General features: G+C 52.2%; 1 long non-coding RNA gene across 2 annotated transcripts in view; it reads left to right on the top strand.

Moving 5' to 3' along the window:
* Nucleotides 1-3,636: 3,636 nt before the first annotated feature.
* The window catches only part of LOC132379885 (uncharacterized), a 79,468-nt gene continuing 63,104 nt past the window's right edge, over nucleotides 3,637-20,000 (top strand). For both annotated transcript variants that reach the window (XR_009507559.1, XR_009507558.1), the window contains exons 1-2: nucleotides 3,637-3,994; nucleotides 4,847-4,945. This is a non-coding gene — a long non-coding RNA (uncharacterized LOC132379885). The remainder of the gene's footprint in view (nucleotides 3,995-4,846; nucleotides 4,946-20,000) is intronic.

Genomic DNA, 20,000 nt, shown 5'->3' with positions numbered 1-20,000 from the left:
TCCTAATTTGCATCACTCAACATTTACATAGGGCAGCTCACAGGAGGCCAGGGTCCGAATGTCTATCTCTTCATGCAGACTCTAAATCCAAAGAATTATTCACTGGGTGAAGTTCCCCTGCTCCTTCCCTTTCTTCCATGCTCCAGTCTCCCCTCCAATCATATTCCTTCTTCTTCAGCCCTTCACCTTTTCCACCTATCACCTCCCAGCTTTCAGCCTGACCTGCTGAGTTCCTCCATCATGTTGCCCAAGGTTTCCAGCACCCGCAGGCTGGGTGAAGCCATCCTCAGGTTGGAGGGGCAACACCTCATACTCCGTCTGAGTAAACTCCAACCTGATGACATGAACGTCGATTTTTACAACTTTCATAATTTCTCGCCCCTCCTCATCTTTTTCCATTCTCTATTGTGGTTCCCCTCTCATTCCTTCACCTCACCTGCCCATCACCTCCCTCTGGATCCCCTCGCCCCTCCCTTTCTCCCATGGGCCACTCTCCTCTCCTATCAGATTCCTTCTTCTCCAGCCCTTTACCTTTTTTTCCTATCACCTCCCAGCTTCTTCCTCACTCCCTCCTCCACTCACCCACTTTCCCCTCACATGTCCCACTTTTCCCCTACCAGCTTGTACTTTCCGCCTCCCCTCCCCCCATCTTCTTACTCTGGCTTCTGCCCCCTTCCCTCCCAGTCATGATGGAGGGTCTTGGCTGAAGCATTAACCGTTTATCCCCCTCTATCAATGCTGCCCGACCTGCTGAGTTCATCCTGCACTTGTGCGTGTTGCTGGGAGGACGAGTTCGGAGGATGAGGGAGAGGGTTGTGCCTTCCGAAATCTCAAAAACTGCCCAGGTATTTACATTTCCAAAAACGGTTGCCAACTTTCTCATCTGTTCCGCTGAGGAAGACTTTTCAACCAACCAGCTGGGGTTAACCAACCAATATCCCAACGGTGAGCAGGTCAGTTGGTTAACTGGGCACACGGTGTGGTTCAAGGCTGGAAGGGCTAGTTACTCTGCTATATCTGTAACTGGCCTCCATCTGAGCAGACACCAACTGCCCCGACCACGTGATGAGTAAAGCGGAGGACGTGGAGAGGTGGTTCACCAAGATTACAGAGCATATCTTATGAGGATATTTCACAGTTCAAAGTAATTTTATTATCAAAGTGCATATATGTCACAAGATAGGACCCAGAGATTCATTTCCTTATGGACATACTGAATGAATGCATAACAGAGTAATAACTATAATAGAATCCATGACGGCACTAACCTGGGCATTCAATCAGTGTGCAAAGACAACAAACCCTGCAAATACAGAAAGAAACAAATAATAATAAATAAATAAGCAGTAAATATTGAGAACATGAGACGAAGAGTCCTTGAAAATGAGTCCATAGGTTGTGGGAGATTGCAGTGGGAGTAATTCAGAACAGGTATATTTAGAAGCGTTGTACGTAGACTGCAGAACATCACCGTGGTTCACCGGCACCATTTTGGAAAGGCTGAGTGAGCTAGGACTTTTTGCTTTGGAGTGAAAGAGACCGAGAGACAATTTGATAGAGGTGTATGAGATGATAAATATTTTATTAATAACACATTTTCTGTGGAAAATTGTGCTAAACCATCCTCACAAACAATCAAAGGCAAGCAGTGAGGATGACTCGAGGGTTGAGGTGTGCAGGTATAATGCACAGTCAGAGAGAGATCGAGGCAAAGTGGTTGGAGTAAAGTCTAGACATGTTCGGGACGGAGTCGGGGCACGTGAAGCAGAGAGAAATCAGAGCAGAGGAGTTTCAGAACCCATCCAAGTAAACCGAGAGCAAGATTAGATCGATCCATGTGCCAGTCCGGTCTGGAAAGGAAGGGTATGGGCCGGAACATGGCGGCATGGTCCGGGCACAGAGGGTATCGACATGACAGGGCCTGATCTTAGTGCAAGGAATGACCCAATGTTTCGATGATGTTCCCGCAGGGTGAGAGGGATTGAAAAGGAAGGGTCTCAGTACCAGAGACAAGGGTTGAGCCGGTTCTGCTGGCTGCTCCACAGCCTTTACGCTGAGGTGAGGCTGAGCCTGAGGCTTTGGGCCTGCTCCAGCTGCTCTGGGCTTCATGTCACTTTCGTTCTGAATGCTGTTTGCTTGCTGTGTTTCTCTTCTCTGCATATTGTTTGTCCTTTTGTTTAAAAGGGCTCTTTTGGGTTTCGTGTTTTGTGGCTGCCTGTGAGGAGATGAATCTCCATGTTGTAAAGTTTATACATACTTTGATATTAAATGTATTTTGCACTTTGAAGAGGCAGAGACTATGTTAGAGATGCACCCAACAAGTCCATGCCCCCCAAGTACACTGAACCCAGATCTCTGGCCCTGTAGTTGTGTTATGCCAGCCTCTGTCCTACCAAACACACCACAGCAAATTCTTCATGCGTGTACCAACTTCAAACACGTAAATTTATTATCAAAGTACACAAATGCAACCATCTACAACCCTGAGTTTGTTTTTTGCAAATAGCCAATAGTTAATCAGTCATGATGGAATGCTGGGGTAGAATCGATGGGCTGAATGGCCTCATTCTGCCCCTATGTCTCATGGTCTTGTAGTGATACAATAATTGACCAGTCAGTGGTTTTTCTGGCTTCAGTAAATCATTACTGTGCCCACTCCTCAGGACAAGACAACTGTCACACACTCAGTGTCTTCCCTCCACCATCAAAATTCCAAACAGTCCAGACCCTGTGAACACGACCTCACCATCTTACCCTCTTTTTGCACTATTTATTTATATAAAAATCGGTCCTGACGGAGGGTGGCAGCCCTTTTTTATCTGCTAATGTTCCTCTGTTAATTTTATCCATGCACTGTGTTCTACGGCCTGGTACTTGAGGAACGTTGTTCCGTTTAGCTGAATGACAATAAACTTGAACTCAAAAACATCGACAGTTGACCAACCTCCACAGATGCTGCCTGACCTTCAGCATTTGTATGTGTTGCCCTGGGGTTTCCAGCATCTCGTGTGTTTATTGTAATTTATAGTCATTGTTTATGTGTTGCACTGTACTGCTGCCACAAAACAACAGATTTCGTGAAGTATGTCAGTGGTGCTAAACCTGATTTAGACTCTCAACCAGAAGTCACAAGCATCACGGCAGATGGAGGCCAGAGAAGGATCAAAATGCCATTAGACTCCTCACTCACCTTCTCCTTGGGAACATTTATGTAAAAGGTTTCAAGTTCCTGCGAGTCTCTGTCTCTGAAGATCTGTCCTGGATTCAACACGTTGAGGCACAGCAGTGACTATCAGGAGTTTGAGGAGATCACCAAGGACACTTGCGATTTTCTACAGATGTATCATTGGAGTATTCTGACTGCTTGCAATACTGTGGTGAACTACATATACCCGTCTGGACAGGCCCCCTGCTGACTGCTCCTGTGGCCCCTCCCACAGACCCCGTGTGGTGAACTACATATACCCGTCTGGACAGGCCCCCTGCTGACTGCTCCTGTGGCTCCTCCCACAGACCCCGTGTGGTGAACTACATATACCTGTCTGGACAGGCCCCCTGCTGACTGCTCCTGTGGCTCCTCCCATAGACCCCGTGTGGTGAACTACATATACCTGTCTGGACAGGCCCCCTGCTGACTGCTCCTGTGGCTCCTCCCACAGACCCCGTGTGGTGAACTACATATACCTGTCTGGACAGGCCCCCTGCTGACTGCTCCTGTGGCTCCTCCCACAGACCCCGTGTGGTGAACTACATATACCTGTCTGGACAGGCCCCCTGCTGACTGCTCCTGTGGCTCCTCCCACAGACCCCTGGATAAAGGTGATTGTGTCTCGGCTCCTCCCACAGTCATCCAGCATGGACGTGCTCTGTTTTACTGCTGATAAAAGCCTTTCAGTATTTACTCTACTTCCAGTCTTTTGGAGTTATTGATAGTGCATCAAATATCATCTGGCATGGAGGGGCCACTGAACGGGCTCGGAAAAAGCTACAGAAGGTAAACTCAGCCATTTCCACCCTGGGCACCAGCTGGCCCACCATTGAGAACACCCTCAAAAGGCGGTGTCCAATATTAAGGACCCCATCTTCTCGAAGTTACCATCAGAGAGGAGCTACAGGACCCCAAGGACACCCACTCCACAGTTTAGGACAGCTTCTTCCCCTCTACCGTCAGATTACCCCACGAGCCCTCTCTTTGCTCTCTATTTTGCACTGGTTATTTATTTGATTGTACATTTATACAATCTTGAACTGCTGCTGCAAGACAACAGCCTTCCTCGTTTGATAATACTTCAGGCACTTCATACCACACACTGGATCAAACAAGCGCTCGCTTGCCACAGATGTGGGATGTGGGTGTTCCTGCAAAGAGCGATCACTTACTGCTCGGCCCTCATTTCTCGAGAGAGGGTGGCAGGGAGCCGTCCCTGCTTGAACCGCGGCCGTCTTTGTGGAGTTCCCATCAAGAATCTGTGAGCGCTCATCAACCTTCTAACTCCCAGTGGGACTTTCAGCTCTCAGAAAAGCTGTTGGTCCAGGGCTGGGGAAAGAAGTTTTCAATAAATTACTCTCCTTCTGAAGTGACATCAAATATTCATGGCTGTGCCTTTCTGCCATTCTGTGGGATTTGCTCGTTCCCTGCACACCGTTTTCCTTCCCGTGGCGGCTCAGAGAGGTGCTGAATTACCGACATGAGAAATAAATGCTGGACCCCTTGGATGCCACTGTGCATTGCAAACCCAGTTAACCTCTCGGTGTGATGCGCCCGGTAGGAAGAGAGAAAAGGGCTTCTTTTGCTGCTGTTATTTTGTTGCCTTACTACTGTTGTTGTTGTTTGTGTTCCGCTCAGCATTGTGGGGAGCCTATGTCAGCCCCGGAATGTGTGGCCACACTTGGGTTGTTAATGCAAACAGAGCAACACACACAAAACGCCGGAGGAACTCAGCAGGTAAGGCAGCACCTATAGAGCTGAATTAACAATCCACATCTTGGGCCAGGACCGAGGAGAAAGGTGGTGGGAGGCTGGAGAGGAAGGAGTCTGCTAGGAGACGAGAGTGGACCATTGGAGAAAGGGAAGGAGGAGGGGACCCGGAGGAGGTGACAGGCTGGAGAGGAAGGAGTCTGCTAGGAGACGAGAGTGGACCATTGGAGAAAGGGAAGGAGGAGGGGACCCGGAGGAGGTGACAGGCTGGAGAGGAAGGAGTCTGCTAGGAGACGAGAGTGGACCATTGGAGAAAGGGAAGGAGGAGGGGACCCGGAGGAGGTGACAGGCTGGAGAGGAAGGAGTCTGCTAGGAGACGAGAGTGGACCGTTGGAGAAAGGGAAGGAGGAGGGGACCCGGAGGAGGTGACAGGCAGGAGAGGAGAGTGAAAGGTCAGAGTGGGGAATAGAGGGAAGGGGGAATTGGTTTAATGGAAGTTTTATTGGTTACTTACCAGCAGTAAGTTAGTTTATCAGTGAATTTTGCTGTACGTTTCATTGCAAAATATGAAAATGAATAAATCAATCTGATCTGAATCTGAAAAATGGGCTGAGCACAGGAGCTGAGAGGTGACTTGTCGGAGGTATACTTGGTGATAGATCAAGTAGACTGCCAGAGGCATAAGGGCTATTTAAAACGACTCAGGCACATAGGTGATAGAAAAATGGAGGGTTAGGTGGGAGGTAAGGGTTAGATTGGTCCCAGAGTAGGATAAAAGGTTGGCACCAAAGGTCCTGGAGTGCCCTGTGCTCTAAGCTCACTGGGAAATGGTACCCAGTGACAATCTGTACTTCAGGGAGGAGCCACATCACAAGAACCATCTCTGGAGAAATTGATATTCCAACAAAGTTTCGATTAAAACAACCAATTTGCAAGGCTTTGTTCTGCAGTTCATTTTAATCATTCATTCGTTGATTAAATCTAAACAGGAAACATTTAAAATTAATATTTTACACAAACATGATTAGAATTGTGAAATGCCTTGGCTCCAACTCTACCGTGTTGGCACGGGGCTTCCCAGCTGAGAGGCGTACATCTGCTTTGGAAATCGCACACAGGAAATATTTCAGCATTAGATTAGAACTTTGCATTCAATTGTTTTAATTAGATTGGGAATTCTCTGCAGTGTGAGGGTACAGCATGATCTTCGGTTTGTTTTAGGATTCCGCCCATCGAGAACCGAATAGATCTGTTATAACACCATGAGATATAGGAACTGAATTAGGCCATTCAGCCCATCGAGTCTGCTCTACCGTTCCATCATGGCTGATTTATTATCCCTCTCAACCCCATTCTCCTGCCTTCTCCCCATAACCTTTGCTGTCCTGACTAATCATTAACCTATCAAATCAACCTTCAATTTAAATATACCCCATGACTTGGCCTCCACAGCCATCTTGTGGCAAAGAATTCCACAGTCTCACCAACCTCAAGCTACAGAAATTCCTCCCCTTCTCTGTCCTAAAGAGAAGTCCTTCTATTCTGATGCTGTGCCCTCTGGTCCTAGACTCTCCCCCGTCCACTCTATTTAGGCTTTCAATATTCAATGGGTTTCAATGAAATCCCCCCTCATTCTTCCAAATTCCCTCAAGTACAGGCCCAGAGCCATCAAATACTCTGTACATTAACCCTTTCATTCTTAAGATCACTCTCGTGAGCCTCCTCAGGACTCTCTCCAACATCAGCCCATCTTCTCTTAGAGAACAACTGCACATAACACTCCAAATGCACTCTGGCCAATGCCTGCGTAAAGTGTAACAGAGTGGTGAGACTGGATATCGGCCTGCTGGACAATGATGCTGGAGAGGTGGTAATAGGAGACAAGAAAATGGGGAATGAACTGAGCAAATATGTTGTATCCGTCTGTGCTGTGGAAGACACCAGCAGTACGGGGGAAGTTCCAGATGTCAGGGCTCTGTGAAGTTACCATGACTAGAGAGAAGGTTCTTGGAAACGAAGGTCTGAAGGTAGATAAGTCACCTGGACCGGATGATATACACTCCAGGGTTCTTTAAGATGTGGCTGAAGGGATCGTAGAGGCATTGGTAATGATCTTTTAAGAATTGCTAGATTCTGGAATGGTTCCAGAAGAATGGAAATTTGGAAATGTCACCCCACTCTTCAAGAAGGAAGAGAGGCAGAACTATCCGCCAGTTAGTCTGACCTGTGTGGTTGGGAAGATGTTGGAGTTCATGACTAAGGATGCGATCTCAGGGTACTTGGAGGCACGTGATAAAATAGGCCCCTGTCAGTATGGTTTCCTCGAGGGAAAATCATGCCTGACAAATCTGATGGAATTCTTTGAAGAAATAACAAGCAGGATAGACAAAGGAGAATCGGTTGATGTTGTGTGCTTGGATTTTCAGAAGGCCTTTGGCAAGGAGCCACACATGAGGCTACTTAATAAGCTACAAGCCCACAGTATTACAGGAGAGACTCTAGCATGGATAAAGCAGTGGCTGACTGGCAGGAGGCAAAGAGTGGGAATAAAGGGAGCCTTTTCTGACTGGCTGCCGGTAACTAGAGGTTTTCCACGGGGGTCTATATTTTAACGTTATATGTCAACAATTTGGATGAAGGAATTGATGCCTCTGTTGTAGATGATATCAAAGATTGTAGATGATATGAAGATAGGAGGAGGGGCAGGTAGTGTTGAGGAAGTAGAGAGGTTACAGAAGGACTTAGACAGGTTAGGAGATTGGGCAAAGAAATGGCAGATGGAATACAGTGTCGGGAAGTGTCTGGTCATGGACTTTGGTTAAAGAAATGAAAGGGTTGACTATTTTCTGAATGGAGAGAAATTTTTAAAAAAACTGAAATGCAAAGGGTTTAGGAGTCCTTGTGCTGGAATCCCTAGAGGTTAATTGGCAGGTTGAGTCTGTGGTGAGGAAGGCAAATGTAATATTAGCATCATTTCAAAAGGAGTAGAATACAAAAGCGAGGATGTAATGTTGAGACTTTATAAAGTGTTGGTGAGGCCTCACTTGGAGTATTGTGAGCAGTTTTAGGCCCCTTATCTTAGAAAGGATGTGCTGAAACTGGAGAGGGTTCAATGGAGATTCATGAAAATGATTCCAGGATTGATGGCTTCTCATATGAAGAGTGTTTGATGGCTCTGGGTCTGTATTCACTGGAATTCAGAAGAATGAGGGGCGACCTCATTGAAACCTATCGAATGGTGAGAGGCCTCGATAGAGTGGATGTGGGGAGGATGTTTCCTGTAGTGTTTCTTGGATTTATTAGGTATGCCCACAAGAAAATTAATCTCAGGATTGTGTACGGTGACATATATGTTATTTGAATCAGAATCAGAATCAGGTTTATTATCACCGGCATGTGACGTGAAATTTGTTAATTTAGCAGCTGCAGTTCAATGTAATACATAACATAGAGAATAAAAGATAAAATAATAATAAAATAAATAAGTGGATGGCAGAGGGGAAGAAGCTGTTCCTGAATCGCTGAGTGTCTGCCTTCAGGCTTCTGTATCTCCTACCTGATAGTAACAGTGAGAAAAGGGCATGTCCTGGGTGCTGGAGGTCTCTAATAATGGATGCTACCTTTCTGAGACACCGCTCCCTGAAGATGTCCTGGGTACTTTGTAGGCTAGTACCCAAGATGGAGCTGACTAGATTTACAACCCTCTGCAGCTTCTTTTGGTCCTGTGCAGTAGCCCCTCCATACCAGACAGTGATGCAGCCTGTCAGAATGCTCTCCATGGTACAACTATAGAAGTTTTTGAGTGTATTTGTTGACATACCAAATCTCTTCAAACTCCTAATGAAGTATAGCTGCTGTCTTGCATTCTTTATAATTGCATCAATATGTTGGGACCAGGTTAGATCCTCAGAGATCTTGACACCCAGGAACTTGAAGCTGCTCACCCTCTCCACTTCTGATCTCTCTGTGAGGATTGGTATGTGTTCCTTCATCTTACCCTTCCTGAAGTCCACAATCAGCTCTTTCATCTTACTGAGGTTGAGTGTCAGGTTGTTGCTGTGACACCACTCCACTAGTTGGCATATCTCACTCCTGTACGCCCTCTCGTCACCACCTGAGATTCTATCAACAATGGTTTTATCATCAGCGAATTTATAGATGGCATTTGAGCTTTGTCTAGCCACACAGTCATAAAATAATAAATAAATAAAATTAATAAATTTACGTTGAACCCTCTCTAAGGCTTCTGCATCCTTCCTATAATGAGATAACCAGAACTGAAGACGATACCCAATGAAATTTAATGAATCCATAGGCTCCTACCAACCACACAGTTACTTGTCACTGATAATAGTCCATGCAACTTATCCAAACACGATGATAATCCGCACAAGATCTGCCTTCTCTTGTACAGACGATGAACAGCAGAAAGCCCATGGATCACATTATACATTGGATTAGTTAGGGGAATTCTATCATGGGTTAATGGTCATTTATAACGCATTCTCAACTCTAATGTGATTTAAATTATTGGTGTGTATGTAAAACAAGTTTTCTCAAATGAACGTTGTCATCCAAGCACGGCCGAAAGTACTCCTGACAGTGAAAGGGAAGGCGGATTCAATTTTTTGTTCTCAGCTGGGGAAGATTATTAAGAGGTAGAGTTTTAGGGTAATTGGTGTCCCTGAACCTACTCCGTTCCGCTGTTCAAAGCTTCAGGCAGTCTGAGATGCTTTCATCGCAGCGACAGAGCTCTCGGGTCTCAGTGAGTCCCCCACTTCAGGGAAAACAGTCCAGTGTCTCTGTGCGAAAGAACAGACCGGGAGTCGGAGTAAGGGACAATGATGGGAAACCCAGTGCGCACAAAACACGGAGTAAAACCTGTAGATGATGAAGTCATTGATCATAGACATGAATCATACTAGAACATGGAACAGGGATCACAAAACATAGAATATGGAACATACATCACAGTGCAGAGAACATGCATCACAGAACATGGAACAGATATCATCCATCACAAATCATAGGGCGTAGAAAACTACAGCACAGCCCACCATGTTGTGGCAGCCAGTATAAATCTCCTCCCTCCACGGCCTGGCTTTCTGATGACGGAGCTGCCAGCTGACCCTGCGCCTTGGAGCCTCCACACCAGACTGATGCAGCCAGTCAGACTGCTCTCCAGCAGAAATCTGCTGGTGTCTCTGCTATTTGGAAAAAGGACACAGAGGTGAACTGAGGAGGAGAGTCTCAGATATCTGCAGTTGTGAGATACAGACCGTGCTGGAATTACATTTGGGACTGTGGACCTAACAAACAAAAAACTATTTAAACAGCTGTCGGAATCCCTGGCAAATCTACAGCAATCACTCCCAATAAAAGCAGGATTATTTCTCTGGCAAAATCCCAGTGACTAGAGGGAAGTTCCATAAAATAATTTATGGGTTTGAAATCAATCCCAGGTAATTGTTTCCGCAAATTCTCCAGGTACAGCAGATGGGTCTCCAACCAGAAGACCATAAGACATAGGAGCAGAATTAGGCCATTCAGCCCATCGAGTCTACTCCACCATTCCATCATACCTGATTTAATTTCTCTCTCAACCCCATTCTCCTGCCTTCGCCCCGCAACCTTTAATGCCCTGACTAATCAAGAACCTATCAACCTCCACTTTAAATATATCCAATGACTTGGCCTTCATAGTCATCTGTGGCAATGAATTCCACAGATTCACCAGCCTCTGACTAAACAAATTCCTTTTCATCTCCATTCTAAAGGGGCGTCTTTCTTTTCTGACGCTGTGCCCTCTGGTCTCACATCCTCTCCACATCCACTCTGTCTATCTATAAGGAGTCTGCGTGTTCCCCCAAGTGACTATGAGGGTTTCCTCCAGGTGCTCCGGCTTCCTCCCACAGTCCAAAGACATAGAGGATAGGTTAGTAAGTTGTGGTGTGGGCATGGCAAGACTTGCGGGCTGCCCCCAGCAGTTCCTTGGTCTGTGTTTGTCATTGAGGCCAGTCATACAATTCACTCAGTCTCTCATCTTTATCTTTATAACGTGAGGAAATGGGTCCAGATGGGCTTCATGGTTAGCATGGATGGTTGGGCCGAATGGCTCAATTCTATGTTGTATTGCTCTATGAATGTCTGTTTCACACCTTGTCTGTTTATCAGCCAAAACCAGGGAAGTCACTTACTATTTAACTTCAGGCAGTAAACAACTCGATGCTTCCTCTCCGGATAACACAAACCAAGGAAAACCAGGGAAGTCAGCACACTCACAAAACCCCTCCCCCACACAAAACACAACAAGAACATCAACCCCAAAATCTCCTCCCCCGCACAAAAAACACAGAAAGATCGGGTGAAAGCACAGAATATAAAAACTATAAAACTGAGGGAAAAATCCATGGTCTAAAATCTAAATCCATAAAAGTGGAAAACTTTGGTAACATCTTCCAGCTTCTGGAAAGAGAGACACAGAATCCATTTTCTGTCACGAGTTGATCTCTCAAACAATTGTCTGTTTTCTGTTGCTACTTCTATTTACATACCTGATGCACCATCAATAACTCTCTGCGACGTGAGGCGAGATATCGGCTTTTATTGACTGGAAGAAGGAACAAGCAGTAGTTGACCACCATACTACATCCTGGAGAATGAGAGGCCGGGCTCAGGCCTCAATCGCCTTTATACTGGGGTCTGTGGGAGGAGCCACAGGAGCAGTCAGCAGGGGGCCTGTCCAGACAGGTATATGTAGTTCACCACACGGGGTCTGTGGGAGGAGCCACAGGGGCAGTCAGCAGGGGGCCTGTCCAGACAGGTATATGTAGTTCACCACACGGGGTCTGTGGGAGGAGCCACAGGAGCAGTCAGCAGAGAGGTGTGTCCAGACAGGTATATGTAGTTCACCACATTCACCCCCCGTTTGTTTTAAAAGAGAGTCCCCATGTGGCGAATTTTCTTACAGGTTAAGTCTATCAGGTGGTCGAATCTGTCGCTGTGATCTACGTAGCACTGGCTGTGATTGCACAGATGCCGGTGGTGGTGATTGCACAGGAGCCAGTGGTGGTGATTGCACAGATGCCGGTGGTGGTGATTGCACAGGAGCCGGAGCCGGTGGTGGTGATTGCACAGGAGCCGGTGGTGGTGATTACACAGATGCCGGTGGTGGTGATTGCACAGGAGCCGGTGGTGGTGATTGCACAGGTGCCGGTGGTGGTGATTGCACAGGAGCCGGTGGTGGTGATTGCACAGATGCCGGTGGTGGTGATTGCACAGGAGCCGGTGGTGGTGATTGCACAGGAGCCGGTGGTGGTGATTGCACAGGTGCCGGTGGTGGTGATTGTACAGGTGCCGGTGGTGGTGATTGCACAGGTGCCGGTGGTGGTGATTGCACAGGAGCCGGTGGTGGTGATTGCACAGGAGCCGGTGGTGGTGATTGCACAGGAGCCGGTGGTGGTGATTGCACAGGTGCCGGTGGTGGTGATTGCACAGGTGCCGGTGGTGGTGATTGCACAGGAGCCGGTGGTGGTGATTGCACAGGAGCCGGTGGTGGTGATTGCACAGGTGCCGGTGGTGGTGATTGCACAGGTGCCGGTGGTGGTGATTGCACAGGTGCCGGTGGTGGTGATTGCACAGGAGCCGGTGGTGGTGATTCCACAGGAGCCGGTGGTGGTGATTGCACAGGAGCCGGTGGTGGTGATTGCACAGGAGCCGGTGGTGGTGATTGCACAGGTGCCGGTGGTGGTGATTGCACAGGAGCCGGTGGTGGTGATTGCACAGGTGCCGGTGGTGGTGATTGCACAGGAGCCGGTGGTGGTGATTGCACAGGAGCCGGTGGTGGTGATTGCACAGGAGCCGGTGGTGGTGATTGCACAGATGCCGGTGGTGGTGATTGCACAGGTGCCGGTGGTGGTGATTGCACAGGTGCCGGTGGTGGTGATTGCACAGATGCCGGTGGTGGTGATTGCACAGGTGCTGGTGGTGATTGCACAGGTGCCGGTGGTGGTGATTGCACAGGTGCCGGTGGTGGTGATTACACAGGTGCCGGTGGTGGTGATTGTACAGGAGCCGGTGGTGGTGATTGCACAGATGCCGGTGGTGGTGATTGCACAGGAGCCGGTGGTGGTGATTGCACAGGAGCCGGTGGTGGTGATTGCACAGGTGCCGGTGGTGGTGATTGCACAGGAGCCGGTGGTGGTGATTCCACAGGAGCCGGTGGTGGTGATTGCACAGGTGCCGGTGGTGGTGATTCCACAGGAGCCGGTGGTGGTGATTGCACAGGTGCCGGTGGTGGTGATTGCACAGGAGCCGGTGGTGGTGATTCCACAGGAGCCGGTGGTGGTGATTGCACAGGTGCCGGTGGTGGTGATTGCACAGATGCCGGTGGTGGTGATTGCACAGGAGCCGGTGGTGGTGATTGCACAGGAGCCGGTGGTGGTGATTCCACAGGTGCCGGTGGTGGTGATTGCACAGATGCCGGTGGTGGTGATTGCACAGATGCCGGTGGTGGTGATTCCACAGGAGCCGGTGGTGGTGATTGCACAGGAGCCGGTGGTGGTGATTCCACAGGAGCCGGTGGTGGTGATTGCACAGGAGCCGGTGGTGGTGATTACACAGGTGCCGGTGGTGGTGATTGCACAGGAGCCGGTGGTGGTGATTACACAGGTGCCGGTGGTGGTGATTCCACAGGAGCCGGTGGTGGTGATTACACAGATGCCGGTGGTGGTGATTACACAGATGCCGGTGGTGGTGATTGCACAGGAGCCGGTGGTGGTGATTGCACAGATGCCGGTGGTGGTGATTGCACAGGAGCCGGTGGTGGTGATTGCACAGGAGCCGGTGGTGGTGATTGCACAGGATCCGGTGGTGGTGATTGCACAGATGCCGGTGGTGGTGATTGCACAGATGCCGGTGGTGGTGATTGCACAGATGCCGGTGGTGGTGATTGCACAGATGCCGGTGGTGATGATTGCACAGGAGCCGGTGGTGGTGATTGCACAGGAGCCGGTGGTGGTGATTCCACAGGAGCCGGTGGTGGTGATGCCACAGGTGCCGGTGGTGATTGCACCGGAGACGGAGGTTGTGCTGGTTCCGGCCTAACTGGAGGTGTCAGCCCACTAGGTGTCAGTGATCCCTCAAGCGTGTACGAGACGCCTGGTATAGGAGTGTCGTGAGGAGTCTGTGTAGGGCTCGGTGTGCGCGGTGTCTCCTCGGGTACAGGGTTCATAGTTACCGTGGAGTGTTCGGGGTTGTGGTCTGCTGCTCCTGCGGGCGCCAGGTCGCGGACGGAGACCGTGTCCTCCCGCCCATCAGGTAAGACCACGTAAGCATACTGGGTGTTCGCATGTAGTAGGTGAACCCTCTCGACCAGCGACGGGTATTTATTGCTCCTCACATGTTTCTGGAGCAGCACTGGCCCTGGGGATGTCAGCCAAGCTGGTAGGGTGGTCCCAGTGGCAGACTTCCTGGGAAAAGAGAACAGGCGTTCGTGAGGGGTGGCATTGGTAGACGTAGGGAGCGGATAGAGTGGAGTGCCTCGGGGAGGACCTCCTGCCATCGAGAGACCGGCAACCCTTTTTACTTAAGGGCTAAAAGTGTGGCCTTCCACACTGTGGCATTCTCCCTCTCCACCTGTCCATTTCCCTGGGGATTATAGCTCACGGTCCGACTAGTAGCAATGCCCCTAGCCAGCAGGTACTGGCGCAGCTCGTCACTCATAAAGGAGGACCCTCTATCACTGTAGGTATAGCAGGGATATCGAAACAGAGTGAAGAGCTGGCGCAGGGCTTTTATGACGGACGTGGTAGTGGTGTCGGGGCAGGGGATGGCAAAGGGGAACCTCGAGTACTCATCGATAATATTGAGAAAATAGACATTGCAGTCGGTGGAGGGAAGGGGGCCCTTAAAGTCAACACTCAGTCGCTCAAAGGGGCGGGTGGCCTTGATAAGTTGTGCCACTTCAGGATGGTAGAAGTGCGGTTTGCACTCAGCACAGACTTGCCGTCGTGATCCGACCAGTCGTGACCACAGATGGTGATGTTATCCAGATAGGGAAATGTGGCCTTCAGTTGGTACTGGTCCACCATCCGGTCCATTTCCCTCTGGAAGACAGAGACACCATTCGTGACACCAAATGGGACACGCAGGAAGTGATAGAGCCTGCCGCCCGCCTCGAAGGCGGTGTAGGGGTGGTCCTCTGGGCCGATGGGGAGCTGGTGATAAGCGGATTTCAGATCTATTGTCGAGTACACCTTGTACTGAGCTATCTGGTTGACCATATCCGCGATGCGGGTTAGGGGGTATGCGTCAAGCTGCGAGAACCTATTGATGGTTTGACTATAGTCCACGACCATCCTATTTTTCTGCCCGGTCTGAACAATGACCACCTGGGCCCTCCAAGGACTTGTGCTTGGCTCAATGATCCCCTCCCTGAGCAGCCGCTGCACCTCTGACTGAATGAAGGCCCTGTCCCCCGCACTGTACCTCCTGCTTTTAGTTGCCACAGGTTTACAGTCGGGGGTCAGGTTGGCGAACAGCGGTGGGGGAGGGATCTTGAGGGTGGAGAGGCTGCAAGTGGTGTCAGTAGCGCAGCTGTCAGCATGGTGCTGGGTGGGATGTGTGGGTCGGTGTGTGTGTGTGGTCAGTAGTGGGGTTTATAGCGAAGTCCCACCAAACTGAGGATTCCTGACAGCGAGTGGTGGGAGGGGCCCGTCATATGCCATAGTCACACTTTCGAGGTGGCTCTGGAAGTCCAGCCCCAATAGCACAGGTGCGCACAGTTGAGGCATGACCAGTAGCGCAAAGTTCCTATATTCTGTGCCCTGCACCACCAATGTCGCTACACAACCCACCCGGATGTCTATGGAATGCGACCCAGAAGCCAAGGTGACCCTCTGGCTTACCGGCCGTGTCACGAGTCCGCAGCGTTGCACTGTGTCCGGGTGAATAAAACTCTCAGTGCTGCCCATGTCAAATGGGCAGCTAGTCCTGTGCCCCTCCACCAGGATGTCCATCATTGACCTTACAAGTTGGTGTGGGGCGCTTTGGTCGAGGGTTATGGAGGCCAGTTGAACCGCCATCTTGGTGTCCGGTAAGCACCAGTGGGTCGGGGGCGGGGCGAGGTGGCGCCGACAAAGATGGCCGCTCCCATGTCTCGCACGAGGCAGGCAGGCAAGATGGCCGCCCCCATGTCTCGCACGAGGCGGGCAGGCAAGATGGCCGCCCCCATGTCTCACACGAGGCGGGCAGGCAAGATGGCCGCCCCCATGTCTCACACGAGGCGGGCAGGCAAGATGGCCGCCCCCATGTCTCACACGAGGCGGGCAGGCAAGATGGCCGCCCCCATGTCTCACACGAGGCGGGCAGGCAAGATGGCCGCCCCCATGTCTCGCACGAAGCAGGCAGGCAAGATGGCCACCCCCATGTCTCGCACGAGGCGGGCAGGCAAGATGGCCGCCCCCATGTCTCACACAAGGCGGGCAGGCAAGATGGCCGCCCCCATGTCTCACACGAGGCGGGCAGGCAAGATGGCCGCCCCCATGTCTCACACGAGGCGGGCAGGCAAGATGGTGGCGACCACGATGGCGACCACCATGCCTCGCACGTGGCGCTGCCCGACCCCGCTCGTGGTTTAGACTTACAGACCTTGGCGAAATGGACCTTCTTTCCGCAGCTGGAGCAGGTCGCTTCTCGGGCCGGACAGCGTTTTTGGGGGTGCTTTTCGAGTCCACAGAAGAAACACTGCATGGACTTGCAACTGGCAGCAGCTGTGGTCGGTTTCGGGGAGATCGTGGACTCGCAACTGGCAGCAGCGGTGGTGAATTCGCTTGCGGGCAGTGGTGGTGGGGTCTGCAGTGTCCACGGAACCGGCGTGGAATCGCGCGGCTGGACCGCGTCAGCGTTGTGCAGAGCAGCCTCCAGCGTGTCGGCCGTCTCGATCGCCGAGCGCAAAGTAAGATCGGAATTTTCCAGCAGCCGCTGGCGCACGTACACTGACAACCAGGTACAGGAGCCTCTGGACCCTCACCACCAGGTACAGGAGCCTCAGGACCCACACCACCAGGTACGGGAGCCTCAGGACCCTCATCACCAGGTACAGGAGCCTCTGGACCCTCACCACCAGGTACAGGAGCCTCTGGACCCTCATCACCAGGTACAGGAGCCTCAGGACCCTCACCACCAAGTACAGGAGCCTCAGGACCCTCATCACCAGGTACAGGAGCCTCAGGACCCTCACCACTAGGTACAGGAGCCTCGGGGCCCTAACCACCAGGTACAGGAGCCTCTGGACCCTCACCACCAGGTACAGGAGCCTCTGGACCCACATCACCACGTACAGGAGCCTCAGGACCCACACCACCAGGTACAGGAGCCTCTGGACCCTCACCACAAGGTACAGGAGCCTCTGGACCCTCACCACCAGGTACAGGAGCCTCTGGACCCTCACCACCAGGTACAGGAGCCTCTGGACTCACACCACCAGGTACAGGAGCCTCAGGACAATCACCACCAGGTACAGGAGCCTCTGAACCCACACCACCAGGTACAGGGGCCTCTGGGCCCTCACCACCAGGTACAGGAGCCTCTGGACTCACACCACCAGGTACAGGAGCCTCAGGACAATCACCACCAGGTACAGGAGCCTCTGAACCCACACAACCAGGTACAGGAGCCTCAGGACCCTCACCACCAGGTACAGGAGCCTCTGGGCCCTCACCACCAGGTACAGGAGCCTCTGGAACCTCACCACCAGGTACAGGAGCCTCAGGACCCTCACTACCAGGTACAGGAGCCTCTGGACCCTCACCACCAGGTACAGGAGCCTCTGGGCCCTCACCACCAGGTACAGGAGCCTCAGGACCCTCACTACCAGGTACAGGAACCTCTGGACCCACACCACCAGGTACAGGAGCCTCAGGACCCTCACCACCATGTACAGGAGCCTCAGGACCCACGCCACCAGGTACAGGAGCCTCAGGACCCTCACCACCAGGTACAGGAGCCTCTGGACCCTCACCACCAGGTACAGGAGCCTCTGGACCCACACCACCAGGTACAGGAGCCTCAGGACCCACACGAACAGGTACAGGAGCCTCTGGACCCTCACCACCAGGTACAGGAGCCTCAGGACCCACACCACCAGGTACAGGAGCCTCTGGACCCTCACAACCAGGTACAGGAGCCTCAGGACCCACACCACCAGGTACAGGAGCCTCTGGACCCTCACCACCAGGTACAGGAGCCTCTGGGCCCACATCACCAGGTGCAGGAGCCTCTGGACCCACACCACCAGGTACAGGAGCCTCTGGACCCACACCACCAGGTACAGGAGCCTCTGGACCCTCACAACCAGGTACAGGAACCTCTGGACCCACACCACCAGGTACAGGAGCCTCAGGACCCTCACCACCAGGTACAGGAGCCTCTGGACCCACACCACCAGGTACAGGAGCCTCTGGACCCTCACCACCAGGTACAGGAGCCTCAGGACCCTCACCACCAGGTACAGGAGCCTCAGGACCCACACCACCAGGTACAGGAGCCTCAGGACCCACACCACCAGGTACAGGAGCCTCAGGACCCTCACCACCAGGTACAGGAGCCTCAGGACCCACACCACCAGGTACAGGAGCCTCAGGACCCACACCACCAGGTACAGGAGCCTCAGGACCCTCACCACCAGGTACAGGAGCCTCAGGACCCTCACCACCAGGTACGGGATCCTCAGGACCCTCACCACCAGGTACAGGTGCCTCAGGACCCACACCACCAGGTACAGGAGCCTCAGGACCCACACCACCAGGTACAGGAGCCTCAGGACCCTCACCACCAGGTACAGGAGCCTCAGGACCCACACCACCAGATACAGGAGCCTCAGGACCCTCATCACCCGGTACAGGAGCCTCAGGACCATCACCACCAGGTACAGGAGCCTCAGGACCATCACCACCAGGTACGGGAGCCTCAGGACCATCACCACCAGGTACGGGAGCCTCTGGACCCACACCACCAGGTACAGGAGCCTCAGGACCATCACCACCAGGTACAGGAGCCTCTGGACCCTCACCACCAGGTACAGGAGCCTCAGGACCTTCACCACCAGGTACAGGAGCCTCTGGACCCACACCTCCAGGTACAGGAGCCTCAGGACAATCACCACCAGGTACAAGAGCCTCTGGACCCTCACCACCAGGTACAGGAGCCTCAGGACCCACACCACCAGGTACAGGAGCCTCAGGACCCACACCACCAGGTACAGGAGCCTCTGGACCCACACCACCAGGTACAGGAACCTCAGGACCCACACCACCTGGTACAGGAACCTCTGGACCCTCACCACCAGGTACAGGAACCTCAGGACCCACACCACCAGGTACAGGAGCCTCTGGACCCACACCACCAGGTACAGGAACCTCAGGACCCACACCACCAGGTACAGGAGCCTCAGGACCCTCACCACCATGTACAGGAGCCTCGGGACCCTCACCACCAAGTACAGGAGCCTCGGGACCCTCACCACCAGGTACAGGTTCCTCGGGACCCTCACCACCAGGTACAGGAGCCTCAGGACCCTCACCACCAGGTACGGGAGCCTCTGGACCCACACCACCAGGTACGGGAGCCTCTGGACCCTCATCACCAGGTACAGGAGCCTCTGGACCCTCACCACCAGGTACAGGAGCCTCAGGACCCCCACCACCAGGTACAGGAGCCTCTGGACCCACACCACCAGGTACAGGAGCCTCTGGACCCTCATCACCAGGTACAGGAGCCTCTGGACCCTCACCACCAGGTACAGGAGCCTCAGGACCATCACCACCAGGTACAGGAGCCTCTGGACCCACACCACCAGGTACAGGAGCCTCTGGACCCACACCACCAGGTACGGGAGCCTCTGGACTCACATCACCAGGTACAGGAGCCTCAGGACCATCACCACCAGGTACAGGAGCCTCAGGACCATCACCACCAGGTACGGGAGCCTCTGGACCCACACCACCAGGTACAGGAGCCTCAGGACCATCACCACCAGGTACAGGAGCCTCTGGACTCACATCACCAGGTACAGGAGCCTCAG

Source organism: Hypanus sabinus, chromosome 23 (assembly GCF_030144855.1).
Source record: "Hypanus sabinus isolate sHypSab1 chromosome 23, sHypSab1.hap1, whole genome shotgun sequence".
NCBI lineage: Eukaryota > Metazoa > Chordata > Chondrichthyes > Myliobatiformes > Dasyatidae > Hypanus > Hypanus sabinus.
This window is presented reverse-complemented; position numbering and strand designations above follow the sequence as displayed.